Source organism: Eubalaena glacialis, chromosome 5, assembly GCF_028564815.1.
Source record: "Eubalaena glacialis isolate mEubGla1 chromosome 5, mEubGla1.1.hap2.+ XY, whole genome shotgun sequence".
Taxonomy (NCBI): domain Eukaryota; kingdom Metazoa; phylum Chordata; class Mammalia; order Artiodactyla; family Balaenidae; genus Eubalaena; species Eubalaena glacialis.
Window position 1 is genome coordinate 146693426 of NC_083720.1, and position 13479 is coordinate 146706904.

The 13479-nt window shown below is 38.5% G+C and overlaps 1 long non-coding RNA gene across 1 annotated transcript in view; it reads right to left on the bottom strand.

Annotated features, from left to right (window-relative positions):
* Positions 1-13479, bottom strand: part of LOC133092426 (uncharacterized) — a 39439-nt gene that overhangs the window by 774 nt on the left and 25186 nt on the right. The window lies entirely within an intron of this gene.

Genomic DNA, 13479 nt, shown 5'->3' on the forward strand with positions numbered 1-13479 from the left:
ATAAATAATGAGAGTAAATTCAAAGTAGTATACTTAGGAAGAAAAGTGAAATGCTACAAAGTGCATATATACTGGTGACAAGCGGACATATTCTGGGGTGAAAAATTAAATACGCATGTAATGTATCAAATATTCAGGTTCCTATTACACACCAGGCCCTAATGCAATAAATTACCAATGAGCAATACAGAGCCAATTAGAAAATAAGGGTCTTCTTAAAGAGTGAGTTCAATTCTCATCTTAATATTCTCAGTGATTCCTCATGGAATCTCTCAGTGACACCACATGGAATCTCTCAGTGATACCTCATGGAATCTCTCAGTGACACCACATGGAATCTCTCAGTGATACCACATGGAATCTCTCAGTGACACCACATGGAATCTCTCAGTGACACCACATGGAATCTCTCAGTGACACCACATGGAATCTCTCAGTGACACCACATGGAATCTCTCAGTGATACCACATGGAATCTCTCAGTGATACCACATGGAATCTCTCAGTGAAAATCTTGAGGGACTTCCCTGGCGGTCCAGTGGTTAAGAATCCGCCTGCCAATGCAGGGGACACGGGTTTGAGCCCTGGTCCGGGAAGATCCCACATGCTGCGGAGCAACTAAGCCCGTGTGCCACAACTACTGAGCCCGCAAGCCACAACTACTGAAGCCCACGCACCTGGAGCCCGTGCTCCGCAACAAGAGAAGCCACCGCAATGAGAAGCCGGCGCACCACAACAAAGAGTAGCCCCCGCTCGCCGCGACTAGAGAAAGCCTGTGCGCAGCAACGAAGACCCAATGCAGCCAAAAATATAAATAAATAAATAAATAAATAAATAAATAAATAAATAAATAAATAAAAAAAAAGACTCCGCGCTTCCACTGCAGGGGGCTCAGGTTCAATTCCTGGTTGGGGAACTCAGATCCCGCAAACCATGCAGCATGGCCAAAAAAAATCTTGAAAGAAATAAGTGAATGATCAGCATAGTGTAGCATAGTGTAGTAGAAAAATCATGGACTTCGGATACCTACAAATGAGAGTTCAAATCCTAGCTCTGCAGCTAAGGCAGCGGTGCCAATGTTTCCTTCCTTGTTAAGTGGGAATTATAATATCCACCCTACAGTTTATGCTGAGGATGAAATGAGCTAATGTCTTTAAAGGGTCTAACATAGGTCCTGGCACTGGGGCTCTGAATTATTAGTTGCCTTTCCTCTCTGTTCTTTCCCTGCTCTGGAGTATATCAATGAGACATCTGTTTTAAACTGAAGCATAAAGGAATGAATTTATATAAAGGAACAAATTTCCTGATGATGTACATTTTCAAATATTAAAGCAGGTAAACCAAGCAATTGGGGGCTTAAGGAATCTCTAGTTTCCTTTAGTAGAGATGGGTTTTTCAAAGGCAGTCACGTGGATAAGAGAATGGAGTGAAGACTTCCTAGAATGAGGGGAGAATAAAAAAGAGAAGTCTCGACATTTGAAATTGAAGGCTTTCAATTTCAAAAACCTTAATTCATGTCTCAAACAAGGCCTCTCACAGTCTACTCTGTAATTTACAGGCAGTAAAGCCAGGTGGAAAGAAAATGGGCTAGGGAGGCAGACAGACGGGAGCTGGCATCCTAGCCATCTGTGAACTTGGACGTACCATTTAACTTCTTTGAGGCTCAGTTTCCCCGTGTACAAGTTGCAGATATTAACACTTGCTGGCAAGATTGTTCTGAGAATTGTATGAGATAACACAGGGATCATACTCAGGAAATAAATAAAAGTTTTAATACAACCAACCCTGAACTGAGGGACCTTGAACCACTGGCTGTCACTGAGAAATTTCATTGAGATGATGTAAAGAGAAAGGTGTAAAAAAATGAAAGGAATAGAAGATGATTCACAATTAAATTCATTGAAAAGAAAGTGTTCTCTATCTATATAGCTCTGTTCATGACTATTAGTCACACTGTAATTGAGTAAGATAAATAGAATATGAAATAACTTGCTATATTCTTTACAAGAATCATCATTAACATACTCTCTCTGACCTCCAGACTTTGATGTGTACTGTAGCTTTTGCTAGGAACACTTTTCTCCACCTCCCCCCAATCTTAATTCCTCATCCTTACAATCTTGACATAAACATCGCTTCATCATGGAAACTTTGTCTTACCCCAGAATAATTTAAGAGTCCTGCTACGTGCTTCTGTCAAACTCTTAACTTCCCCATTTGTAGCACTTTCCACACTTTATTGAAATTGAATGTTCATTTCCTGAGGGACTGTAAACTCCTAGAAAAGCGAGTCAGTGTGTCTATCTTGGTCAATGTTGTATCCAAGCACCTAAAACAGCGGCTGGAACATCTAAGCCTTCCATTTTTTTTAACGGAAACATGCATAAATTCTTGAGTGTAAAGTCAGCATATTTTTATCTTTATACTGGGTATTTATTACTTAATATTATATCATAAGATGTCAGTTACATTTTATTTCTTCATATTTAAAATAGCACAAATAGCATTTGCAGGATGCTGTGGAAAGTTCTGTGCACTGCGTTGGAACTTTGAACCAACTGATGCATAAGGTTACGTCTAGTTCAAAGCTCTGGGATCCTATGACTCTTTGATGTTGAAGTCATCGGAATCAGCTTCCCAATACTTAAGTCACTCCAAGATGGTAAATCTGGAGCACCAAAGCCATGTTATTTCAGAATATTATGATGAGAGCATTATGATAGAGTTCTTTAAAGGTAAAAATGGCATTGGTAGAAGCAGAGAGAAGACTTGGAGGTTTATTTCTCCCAATGGTGATAACTGGCTGGTGCTGGACCATCTGTACTCCTTTTCACCATCTTCCTTGTTCCTTCGCATGACCCACATTTCAGATGACTGGTTAGTGTAAGTAGTCTATAACCATGACAAAAGCAAAACCAGCTGGTTTCCAGGAGGCATAACTTGTTGCCTTACTCTTGAAGCTATATAATCTACCAATAAACTCACTAAGCAAAGGATGGTACAGTATTGTGGCAGGGTTGTGAATTGTACCCTTAAACATTAATTACATCTCCTTGAATGTCAATTTTATTATTAAACAGAGATCTGGTACTAAAAACAAACCAGAAATATGTTGGTATCTTGAAATAATTACTGAAGTTTTCTAAACCATATCACTTGCAATCTAGGAGTGTACACTGTGGATCATATTTTCAGAAAAATATCCTTCACTCATTCCATAAACCTTTACTGAGTAAAGGAACTGTGTTTAGAACTTAGGAAACAAAGTGCTGAGATGATTAGGATTTAGACATTATGATTCACAGAACTTGGGAAATATAAAGGAAGAGCTATCTTCTGTTATTCCCATTTTTTATAATAATAGTCTTTAAAATGTATTCTTAAAATATATAACCCTCCAGTACCTGTGAATATAACCTTATTCAGAAATAGGGTCTTTTCAGATATTCAAGTTAAGATGAAGTCATTAGGGTGGGCCCTAATCCAATATGACTGTGTCCTTATAAAAAGGGAAAATGTGGATGCAGAGATATGTACAGAGGGAAGATAACATGAAGACTCAGGGAGAACACCATCTACAAGCCAAGGAATGCTTCAGGCTACTAGAAATTATGTGAGAGGTGTGGAACAGATATTCCTTCACATCCCTCAGAATGAACGAACCCTGCCAACACCCTGATCTTAGACTTCTAGCCTCCAGAACTGTGAGACGGTACACTTCTGTTGTTTGTGTCATTCAGTTTGTGACCCCTTGTTACAGTAGCCCTAGGAAACTACAACAAGCACTTTCATCAAAAGTCCATTCATTCAGTGGTATTCCTGAGTCAGGTATACTATACTTATTACAATATAAATATGTTATAGAGCCATGAAACAATTGGGCAATTTGATGAATTGCCTGTGGATCCGTGTCCAAAATGTAGGTCTCATATCAATGGGTATGAAAAATAACTAGAAACATAGTAAAAATAGAAACACTTGCTCATTATATTTAATAAGATGGAAATCAATACTATTTTATTTTGGTTAAATAAGAACTCAGATCTTCTTGTCCTTTGATTACCAAAAAGTCAGCCAACGTTAACAGTTTTCACTTAAAAAGAAAACCATCACTTAATTTGAAATATTGCTACAGATTTTCTGGATAAGCACCATCTTCTAATGGAGACTGGCAACTCCTAGCAAAGAAAACTTCCTGTTTAGGACATGGAAGCAGCCTAAATGTCCATCGACAGATGAATGGATAAAGAAGCTGTGGCACATATATAGAATGGAATATTACTCAGCCATAAAAAGAAATGAAATTGAGTTATTTGTAGTGAGGTGGATGGACCTAGAGTTTGTCATACTGAGTGAAGTAAGTCGGAAAGAGACAAACAAATACCGTATGCTAACACATATATATGGAATCTTAAAAAAAAAAAAAAAAAAAGGTTATGAAGAACCTAGCGGCAGGACAGGAATAAAGATGCAGATGTAGAGAATGGACTTGAGGACACGGGGAGGGGGAAGGGTAAGCTGGGACGAAGTGAGAGAGTGGCATGGACCTATATACACTACCAAATGTGAAATAGATAGCTAGTGGGAAGCAGCCGCATAGCACAGGGAGATCAGCTCGGTGCTTTGTGATGACCTAGAGGGGTGGGATAGGGAGGGTGGGAGGGAGGGAGATGCAAGAGGGAGGAGATATGGGGATATATGTATATGTATAGCTGATTCACTTTGTTGTACAGCAGAAACTAACACAACATTGTAAAGCAATTATACTCCAATAAAGATTTTTTTTTAATTTAAAAAAATTTTAAAAAAAGAAAACTTCCTGTTTAAATTTGGTAAGGAAATTATGTAATATTATTAAGAAATTTAAAAAAGAAAGAAAGAAAACAACATATTGGTGATATTACTAAGTAGAAACACAACAGATTAGAAATTAAAGCACAGAAACAGTCACTGATTTACTACCATACTGGCAGGAGGGATCAAAAGGCAGTAACCAGAGATCATTCCTTTGCTAATGTCATTTAATATTTTTGTGCTTGAACTGAAATAGTGCAATAGCAAGTGCATGCTTATTTGGCTTGTAGTTAAACACTAGGTTGAAAGGGTTGCTAATGTTTTAAACAAAGAAAATCCAAAATCACTATAATAAGTAGATGGTCAGAGGAAGTTTAATGGGAATAATTTCAAGACTGTACAGCTAAGGAAAACAAAATCAACTCTAGCAACATAGTGTATTAGCTGGCACATAGCCAGTATTCAAAAAATGTTTCTTGGATATGAATATGACACTTCTGTTCTGAGCTGTTGTTTAACTGAGAGCCAAAAACCCATTGGGAGTTTGTAGACCAACAGAAAGTCTTTTAAAGCAATTATTACTAGAAACGAAGAAGTAAATAAAATTCCAGTTTAATATATCTAGTTGTATCAAATACGTCCTTCACTTACTTGTCTAACAAATATTTATTGATCAGCAACTGGACAAATGAACAGGACAAAATCCCTGTCATTACAGAATTGTACAGGAGAAAGCCTGGAAGGGCGACCGTTACAGTACGGTACATGGGGACAAGGGTGGATTGGGTACAGCAGCAAGTACTTCTAAAAGGATGTATCTCATAAAGGATGATTAGGAGTTATCAGTTGTGGGGTGGGAGAAGACAGCACTAGCAGAGTTAACCAAGTGTGCAAAGGAATAGAGGCTAGAGAACAAGGCACTTCCGGAGTGCACGTGGCTGTGCTGAGGAGTCGTCGGGGTGGATGACGAGACTCGAAAAGGAGAGAAGACCCCTATCCTGAACACCTTTAGATGCTTTGCTGAAGAACTGGACTTTATCCGTTTCTTCCCCCAATTTTATGGAAATACAATTGACATATAACATTGTGTAAATGTAAGGTGTAACACGTGTTGTTTTTATACACTTATATATTGCAAAGTGATTACCACCAGAGTGTTAGCTAACACCTCCATCATGTCATGTAATTACCATTCTTTTTTTGGAGTGAGATCATTTAAGATTCACTCTCTCAGCAACTTTCAAGTATATAGTACAACACTGTTATCTATAATCACAATGCTGTCCATTAGATCCCTAGAACTTATTCATCTTCCAACTGGAAGTTTGTTCTCTGTGATCAACATCTCCCCATTTTCCCCACCCCCTAACCTCTGGTAATCACCATTCTACTCTTTGTTTCTATGAGTTTGGCTTTTTTAGACTTTATTCTTAATATAATGAGGAGACACAGATAATTCAATGAAACAATCAGATATATGTATTCAAAATATTATGTTAGTAGTGACAGTATGAAGAATTAATTGGCACTGGGAGGGACTAAAAACAGTGGTGATACAGGTTGTTTTAGGAATCCAGATGAGCAACAAGGACCTGAGTTAAGACAATGGCAGCAGAAATGAAGAAGAGAAGACCTATATGAGAGATATTAGGAGGTAGATTTGATTGCATGTATGACCACTTAATGAGTCCACGATATGAGCCAGGCACTGTGCCAACTACTAAGGAAATAGAAAGGAAAGAAATATCTCTTGTGTTTAAGTAACTTCTAGTTCAGTGATCAACGTAAACAGTTAAACCTATTAAAAGTCAATATGGAAAGCATTAAAACAGTGGTATGAACAAGTACTATGGTTGCCCAGGGAAGATGTGATTAACTTAGTTTGGGGAAAGAAAGAAAAAGGACCAAAAGGTAAGGATGGGTGGGGAAAGAAGAGGTGGGCACTTCCCAGATGAAATGAACCTGGAGAGGATACATAGAGGGAAGGGAGAGGTGTAAGGTCATTTTGCAAAACTGCAAAAAGCTCGCTATGTGTGATGATAAGGTACCTGAGAACAAGTGGTGAGAAATAAGGCTGGAGAAACTAAGATGAGAATAAGTAGGGCTTGTGTCATGTACAGGAGGTTGAAATTAATCCTGGAGGTTCTAGGACACTACTGAAGAAATTTAGGCAGGCAGGCAACGTGACGTAACTGGTGTTTTAGAAAGACGGCTGCGGTGGCAGGATGGAGGATGGATTGTAGAAGAAGGGCCAAGCAAGATCAGTAACGAAGTGGAACTGAGTGCAAGTGAGGATCCAGATCAAGGCTGGGATAAAGAGGCAGAACTTATAGGATTTGAGACTGATCTGATGGGGAGGTTTTAGAAAAGGAAGTAGCTGAAGAACGTCTGTTCTATAGCTCTCACCACAGTGATTATTTGCACATAACAGGCACTCATAAATGTTGACAGACTGTAACTAAATTACTTAGTTCCTTTGTAAAGGTTGGTCTCAACCAACTAATGCTTCCAAAATATGAGTATTTGGTTCAGTTAATTCTGCAAAAAAGTGTGGTTTTAGAGCTAGTAGGGTTTAGTACCATTTTATTCAGGTTTTAATCCACTACTGCAAATGTTTGCAAAAAGCTTTTGGACAGCTAAAGAGTGCTAAAATTCAAAATTACTGCTTTTCACAATGACACTTGCAGTTTAGAAGTCCTAGTGCACCTCTTATGTAACACAATTGCTGCTACCCAGATTGCTTCATCTTTCATTAAAGAATATTGGAAAATGGCATGATGTTTGATAAGGCTAGAAAGATTTTATGTATCACACCAAGGAGCTGCTGCGTGGAAAGTTTGCATCAACAAAGGACGAATAACCAGGGTCCTTTGTTCATACTTTCATACCTTCCAATATCATCAATTTCAAAGCTCCCAGACTCCTCTTTGACTCTGACTTTGAACTCTCCTTCTGACCCATCTCCCCAAATCCAATTCAATTATCAGTATAAACTGGAGGCTCCTACTCATATTCACTACATCTAATTTGTCAGCCTACTTTATTTTCTCATCTAGATAAGTTTACCAAACTAGGAGGTGTCTCACTGGAGCTTAACAGGTCACCAATTTCCTATAGAGTAACATTTACTAGAATTCTCCTCTCTCCTTATGCTCATTGACGAAGGAAAATTCAGATTTTAAGGCGAGACAAGAAAAATTTAAACATAAAAATTTTCTCTTCCCATTTTGGCCTCCTCCCTCCCGTCTAGTGTGCATTGTGCATCCGCATTATGCATTAACCACACCTCCCCAGTGGCAGAAATACCTGCTCAACCATAAAGGTTGTTTTTCCTCCTTCTGGCGCAAGCCATGTAACTCCTTAGAAGATAACATTCTTTTTTTGATCCTGTAAGGGGTCATGATGACCCACCACTCATCTTGTACATGCAGACATCTTTAGTAAACTTTATGTACAATGCCAATATATCATTTCCCTTAAAGATAGCGATTGGTGTAGAACAGATTAGTCAGATGACCTGGGGAAATACTGGGCCAAACCTAATGGAAGTTCTTAGCGTAAATACTTATTTATGACCTTATTACCGTTACTAGCTCTATTACTCGTATTCTGCCTATTTTACAAGATTATTGTTTCTTGCACTACCAAATGTATTACTGAGCCTCAGATAAAATTAATGATGACTAGGTGACTTGAAATGATTGACCAAAATATATTTCTATAAGATCAATGATTGTAGTAGTGTAACTGTAATTATGGGAAGAAGCAACAAGAGGGAACCATTCCTGGACCATAACAGACTAGTAAGACAGGTGGTACAGAGGCTTTTGGCTGCTGTTAACAGGGCCTCGTCCAGTAAGAGCACACCGAGTGACCTATCAACCAAACGCCTGCCTGACCTGAGAATGAGCCTTCCTAGTGCTGTGGGACAAACTGGTCAGGAAATGCCTCCCAAACGAAATTAAGACCAAAAGGGAAGGGATTGTAAAATAAAGACTTTGCCCACCATCCAGTTCTACAAGAATCAAGTCATTAGCCACTGCAGTTGTTGACCTGAAAGAAATTCAGGGTCAAGATCAGGATGAAACATTCTCTGCTCTGGGAAAACAGACAGAACTGGCCCTCAGATAGTTAGATATTTTCAGGAGAAATTTTTTATGAACCTGGATTCTTGCATCTTCCCATACTTAGAAAAGCACTAAAACCATTAACTAAAATGTCTGTTCCTCGTGACTAGCAGCTTGATTGCACAGACCCCCTCTTCAGAATAGTTCTCAGAGCTCTCTGAGACTGTCTCCCGAGTTATAATCCTCAGGTTGGCTCAATGAAATTTCCATTTCTTTCTTTCTTTGACCATTGACTAATTTTTTTCATTGCCATCACCACATCAAACTTAACTAAGGAATATAATATTCCTGCTCAATCTCTGATGCATCCTTGTTTAAGCAACCATAATCATACCAGAACTGTAAGTAAATTAAAATTATTTCAAGTTATATAAAAGTTCTTCATATCTACCTGAAATATTTTTTAGTAGAATATGGCAATATAATTGTCAGTAAATATGCTAAATATAATTTTCAAGAGCATTTTTATATCAAACTCTATCATAATTACCAATAATTAGCCATATAAAAAATATACCATAATTCCATGAGTTTCATTAAATCTCTACTTGTGGCATACCGAATAGCCACTTGTGAACAAAATTTCTCTACCTTAAACAATCATGTGCTTTAAACAAATATCAAACTGCCTCATAATAACATGCATATGTATGACAGTGAATTTTATCTGTCAACTTGACTAGGCTAGGAGATGCCCAGAAAGCTGGTAAAACATTATTTCTGGGTGTGTCTGTAAGGGTGTTTCCAAAAGAGATTAGCATTTCAATAGGTAGTAAATCAGGAGTAAAGAAGATCCCCATCATCAATGTGGGTGGGAATCATCCAATCCACTGAGGAACTGAATAGAACATAAAGGTGGAGGAAGGGAGAATGTGCTCTCTGCTTGAGCTGGGATAGCCCTGCTGCAGGTTCTCAGGTCTTTGGACTTAGACTGAATTATACCACCAGTTTTCCTGGTTCTCTAGCTTATAGATCATGGGACTTCTTGGCCTCCATATTCACATGAGCCAATTTCTACAATACATCTCCTTATATATCTGTATATATCCCATTGATTCTGTTTCTTTGGAGAATTCTGATTAATATAATATGCAATCATGAAAATGAGTAAGAGATGTTTTGAAGGAATAAATTTAAGGGCTCCAACCTGAATGAGAGAACGCAAAACTTCCATGCTCTTATAGTACACTATATGTAAGTAAAGTCAATTAATTAATCTGTAGAATCCCTACTCTTAAAATGGTTTATACCGTATCATTTCTATACTAAAGTTTGCCTGTGTGATAATTGTTTTATTTAGCTTAATTCTAGATCCTATGTTTGGCTCTCCATGAACATTAGCTTGAGTAAGCCTGGAAATTAACACCCTACCCAAAATCATTATCCAAAATCAACAAAAGCAGCAGCATGTTTCAGTATACATATTTGTTATAACAAGGCATGACTACTAACCAATAAATGAATGTACTAACCTCAGTCAACGTAATTCTGACTCTATCCATGGAGCTAGGCCTTATCTCTTTCCCAATGAAATGCCAAGGTATCCCATTAACTTCTCATATGTTCCTCTTACATGTCAAAAATTGCTCCCAATCTCAGTTACATACTGACTCTTCCCATCATTAGTTCTTCCTGTCTTCCATTAATAAAGTCCTTATTGGCAGCTAAGCAGGCTTAATCAAATTCAGCTGGGAAAAATTATAGCCTACACTTCACTAAATAGCAGTCATTATTGTATAAAGCCCTACTCTAATCTCAATCATTTTATTTACCTCATCTTCAAAATTACTTTTTTCTTCATCTGAAGTCATGTGCCAGCTGCCAAGACACAGCCTTTTGCCATTCATATCATCTATAATTGGTATTGCTATCATACCATTTTACATCCTTAGGGGATATTCCCCATTAACAAGGTTTCTTCCCAAATGCCTTATCCTTGAACAATTTATCAGGCACAGTATTGTCATTTTAACAATATCATTATTAGCACCTTACCAAATATTTCTCCTAAATAGGAATTATTTAGTCAATATTAATCATGTTTCTAACAACTAATAGCAACAATACTAAGCAACGTGGGTTTTATCCTTTACTACCCGCCAAAATATCAATAATTTCCATTCTCTTTTCCCATGTCTTTCTTTTTAGAGTTCAGGACACTTTAGAAACAAAAATATTGTCAAATGTGACGAGTTTATGCTGAATGTTTTTAGTTATTTCATTTATTTACAAGGAACAAAGACCCTTTCAAATTAGCTCATGTGGAGGAACAAGGAAATTAGGATTTCATGGAACTCCAAGAACTGAAGCAGGAAATTGGGTTTGGATTCAAGGTCATTCTAGAAACCTTAGATGCAGAAGTTCCAGAATCTTTCCTCTACTAATCTACTGTTCGTGTTACTCAGTTCTATTCTATATATATACTTCTTTCTATCTTGCTTTAATAACTGTTTCTGCTTATTTATAATTTCTACTTCCCTATAATTTTAGCTTACATGTGGTCCATTATAGTCTCCCAAGTCCTGATTCTGTCTCACAAATTTTCAGCTAAAGCTTCCACCAGTAACTGAAAAATTCTTTCTTTGTTCCTTAGGTCCAATTCTCACTTGGTTATATTAATCTTTTTGAATCTGGCCTTAGAGAGTGAAGATTACTGCCTCACCTGAGGATTAGCTGTTCTTGGGTCAGATGGTTATTCCAGTCCAATAAACGGAGTTGAAGGATGGGGAAAGGAGGAAGACATCACCATAATACTATATATGACTCCTGAGACAGCAGGGTCCAATGGTGGATCAGTTTCCTTGGTGGAGATTGTGGATAGGACAAGCACAAAAATGAAGATGGCCAGTAGTTACGGATAAAACAAGATGTAGCCCTATTCTCACAATATTTATCTCAATTGGGTCTCAATTTTGTCAAATTCTCTTATGCCATTTTATTTAGGTAATGCGACCATGTAAGAGAAATGTAACAATTATAAATTCTTTAAAAGATCATTACAGCACCTACAAAAAACCCTTAGTTAACATAATACTTAATGGTGAAAGACTGAATGTTTTCCTCCTAAGACCAGAAACAAGGCAAGGATGTCTGCTCTTCTCATTTCTGTTCAACGTCATGCTGGAGGTTCTAGAAGGGCAATTAGGTAATAAAATAAAGGCACCTAGATTGTACATGAAGAATTAAAACGATCTCTATGACAGTTACGATATTGTATATGGAAATGATATTGTATATAGAAAATCCTAAGGAATCTAGTAAAAAACAAACAAAACTAATAAGCAAAGCACATGAAAAGATGCTCAGCATCATTAGCCATCAGAGAAATGTAAATTAAAACCACGATGTGATATCATCTCACATCTCTCAGAATGGCTATCATCAAAAAGAACACAAATAATAAATGTTGGCGAGGTTGTGGACAAAAGGGAACTTATACATTGTTGGTGGGAATGTAAATCGGTGCAGCCACAGTGGAAAACATTATGCAGGTTCCTCTATAAAACAAAAATAGAACTACTGTATGACCCAGCAATTCCACTCCTGGGCATAGAGCTAAAGAAAACAAAAACATTAATTCAAAAAGATACATGCACCCCAATGTTCACAGCAGCATTATTTACAATTGCTAACATATGGAAGCACGATCAGGGTCCATCAACAGATGAATGGATAAAGAAGATTTGAAATTTTGTGCTTCAAAGCACACCACCAAAGAGTGAAAAGACAATCAACAGAATGAGAGAAAATATTTGCAAATCATGTATCTGATAAGGGACTTGTATCCAGAATATCCATAGAACAATTACGCCACAATAATAAAAAGACTATCCAATTGAAAAAAGTCCAAAGGATCTGAACAGACATTCCTCCAAAAAAGATACACAAATGACCAGTAAACACATGAGAAAAGATGCCCAACATCATTAGCCATCATGGAAATAAAAATCAATACAAGGAGGGAGGACCTTCAAGATGGCAGAGGAGTAAGACGTGGAGATCACCTTCCTCCCCACAAATACATCAAAAATACATCTGCATGTGGAATAACTCCTACAGAACACCTACTGAACACTGGCAGAACACCTCAGACTTCCCAAAAGGCAAGAAACTCCCCACGTACCTGAGTAGGGCAAAAGAAAAAAGAAACAACAGAGACAAAAGAATAGGGACGGGACCTGCGCCAGTGGGAGGGAGCTGTGAAGGAGGAAAGGTGTCCACACACTAGGAAGGCCCTTCGCGGGCGGAGACTGCGGGTGGCGGAGGGGGGAAGCTTCGGAGCCACGGAGGAGAGCGCAGCCACAGGGGTGCGGAGGGCAAAGCGGAGAGATTCCCGCACAGAGGCTCGGCGCCGAGCAGCACTCACCAGCCCGAGAGGCTTGTCTGCTCACCCGCCGGGGCGGGGGGGGGCTGAGAGCTGAGGCGCGGGCTTCGGTCGGATCCCAGGGAGAGGACTGGGGTTGGCTGCGTGAACACAGCCTGAAGGGTCTAGCGCACCACAACTAGCCGGGAGGGTGCACGAGAGGGGGTCTGGAGCTGCCAAAGAGGCAGGAGACTT